This window comes from Aotus nancymaae, unplaced genomic scaffold, assembly GCF_030222135.1.
Source record: "Aotus nancymaae isolate 86718 unplaced genomic scaffold, 86718_ANA_hifiasm-v0.15.2.pri h1tg000072l, whole genome shotgun sequence".
NCBI classification, from domain to species: Eukaryota; Metazoa; Chordata; class Mammalia; order Primates; family Aotidae; genus Aotus; species Aotus nancymaae.
Window position 1 is genome coordinate 9,779,516 of NW_026988487.1, and position 3,042 is coordinate 9,782,557.

At 47.8% G+C, this 3,042-nt stretch overlaps 1 long non-coding RNA gene across 1 annotated transcript; it reads left to right on the forward strand.

Moving 5' to 3' along the window:
- The first annotated feature begins 668 nt into the window (after positions 1–668).
- Positions 669–2,697, forward strand: LOC135270942 (uncharacterized). The gene is made up of 3 exons (XR_010339094.1): positions 669–744; positions 1,660–1,769; positions 2,424–2,697. It is a non-coding gene; the product is annotated as an uncharacterized LOC135270942 (long non-coding RNA).
- The last annotated feature ends 345 nt before the right edge of the window (positions 2,698–3,042 follow it).

The following is a 3,042-nucleotide window of genomic DNA, read 5'->3' on the forward strand; positions in this document are numbered from 1 at the left end:
GCTCCGAGGGAGGCCGCCGAGGAAACGAAACCGAACCCGGGATGGGCAGTCCTTTTGGCCGCCAGGAAGTCACGTGGGGCGCGGGGGGCGGGCGCGAGGACGGGGCGGGCCGCGCGAGGTACCCCCGGGAGCCTGCGGGCGCCGCAGTTCTATTCGCCAGGAGCTGGCGAAGGCCGGCCGCGCTCCGAGCCCCGGAGGCTCCCGCGGGCTGGGCGAGGGAAGCCGGACGCGGCCTTAGTCCCCGGGTTTAGAGCGTCCTCGCGACCACCCGGAGGCTTCTGGGAGCCACTCTGCGGATGAGGAAGCCGACACCTGGGTGCAGAACCCCGGACCCGCGGATTCAGAGCCCAGGGCCGGCCGGGCTTCCGCACAAACTTGCGCCCGGAGCAAGTCCCCTCCTTCCCAGCGCTCGTCTGAGACCAGAGGTGTCCCCGCCGTCCCCGCGAGCAGCGCTGGTCATACTATGGGGCAAACTTTAAAAACAACAACAACAACAATAACAACAAAACCTGTAGGAACTGTTAAACCACACTGCTTTTTCTTGTTTCTTTTCTGAATCCTTCCTCTTCCCTCGTCCCTGACTCGGACATATGGACATACAATCCAGGAAGACTGGAGCCCGTAGTCACACGCTCAGACATAAACCTGGTGATTTCTTTCCATTCTACCGATATGTCATATTTTTTTTTAATTTCATTTTCGGTTTTGGGGTACATGTGAAGAACATGGAAGATTGTTGCATAGGTACACACATGGCAGTGTGATTTGCTGCCTTCCTCCCCATTACCTATATCTGGCATTTCTCCCCATGCTCTCTCTCCCCAACTTCCCACCCCCTGCTGTCCCTCCCCTATTCCCTCCGCCACAGACCCCAGTGTGTGATGCTCCCCTCCCTGCATCCATGTGTTCTCATTGATATATCATACTTTAAAAAAAATTCCCCACAGAGAGATCAGAAAATATTGCTATTGTTATGACTGTTATAAAAAAAAATTCCCATTTCTACTTTCCTGGGATTTGGAGTTACCCAGTTTAACAAAGTCTCTCTTCTCTCTCTCAATCTCCCTCTCTCTCTCTATCTCATTAGAACTTAAATATTTTTCTTAAAGTTATTGATTTAAACTTATTTCCTTTAATATTTTCTTTTGCTCTGTTTTCCCTCTGGCTTGGCTGCAGTACCTATGGGTGGACAAGAGAGTAGAAGTGTTCAAAAGAGCGGGGTGAAGGGAGGGGGGTTTGGAAGGAGTTGGTGTTTTGGAAGGAGTTAGTTGGAGTTTGCTTTGGGGACAGAGTGGTTAGCAAAATGAGAAAAAAGTAAATGTGTTAGATTACCTTGAAATAGCTACTATTTATGGGGTACCTACTGTGTGCTAGATAAGTCACATGGTTATCTCTTACAATCCTCATAAACTCTGCAAGACAGCCAGTCCCTTTTAGGAATGAGAGTCTCAATTTATACCAAGCAGGACTGAGATTCTAGCTCAGGACCGCTAACCTCCACATTGTCACTCACTCCTAGTTCCCCTAATTCTTGTCCTGCAGCCTCCTTCCCCCCTACAACCTTTTACCATTTACCCTTCCTTCCTTCCTTCCTTCCTCCCTCCCTCTCTCCCTCTTTCTCTTTCTCTTTTTGAGACAAGGTTTTGCTCTGTTGCCTAGGGTGTGGCACTATCATAGGTCATTGCAGCCTTGACCTCCTGGGCTCAAGTGATCCTCCCACTTCAGCCTCCCGAGTAGCTGGGACTACAGGCACATACCACCACACCCAGGTAATTTAAAAAAAATTTTTTTGTAGAGACAAGGTCCCTCTATGTTGCCTGGGCTGATTTTGAACTTCTGGCTTCAACCAATCCTCCCACCTCAGCCTCCCAAAGTGCCGAAATTATAGGCGTGAGCCACCATGCACTTGGCCCACATCTTGTTCTCACAGAGAGGAGAAGACAGAAGCATGAGGGGATAGGAAATGAAAGCTTATGCATAGTATCTCGTTTCACACACAAAAAAATATGTTGCAGATGAGGAAACTGAGGCTTAGAGAAACTAAATAACTTATCTAAGAATGGACATTGGCACACAGCCTATCTGATTTCGGAAGCCAAGAGTTTCCTACCATAAAATGCTGCCTCCTAAGGGAAGAGTGGAGCAGTTTCCAGGAAAGAAACACTATGAAATCCCTTCTGACCTATTTATCATGGGTGAGGTGGCCTGGTGATTCATGCCAGAATGTGTAATTCACTTTCCAGGCTGTTTGGTTTAGAAGGGCTTATTGGACAACTAAGGATGAATAGGAGGGGCCATACTTTATGTTTATCAAATTTCTTGCAGTAGATGTTTACTAAGACCTACTATGCAACAGGCATGCAACAGATTGAGTGCTAAAGGAGTAAGATGTGAGTCAAACATGGGCCTGCCTTCTAAAACAGGAAGAAGACAAGAGCATAAAGCAGCAAAGAAGAATATGGGAAGAGATCAGGTCCTGCTAGGGGTATGGATTCCTCATCTGGATGGTAAGGATCCCAGTGATACCTTCTTCATGGGATGTTGTGGAATAAAAATGAAACAAGTGAGCCGGCCACAGTGGCTCACATCTGTAATCCCAGCTCTTTGGGAGAATGAGGTAGGTGGATCACTTGAGGTCAAGAGTTCAAGACCAGCCTGGTCAACATGGTGAAAACTCCATCTCTACTGAAAATACAAAAATTAGCCAGGCATGGTGGTAGGTACCTGTAATCCCAGCTACTCGGGAGGCTGAGGCAGGAAGGCAGGAGAATCACTTGAACCCAGAAGGTGGAGGTTCTAGTGAGTAGAGATTGTGGCACTGCACTCCAGACTGAGCAACAGAGCAAGACTCCACCAAAAAAAAAAAAAAGGAAAAAAAAGAAAAAAGAAACAAAGGTAAATCACAATGATTTTATTTTATTTTTATTTTATTTTGAGATGGAGTATTGCTCTGTCTTGCCCAGGCTGGAGTACAGTGGCACAATCTCGGCTCACTGAACCTCCTGGGTTCAAGTGATTGCCTGCCTCAACATCCTGTCTAGC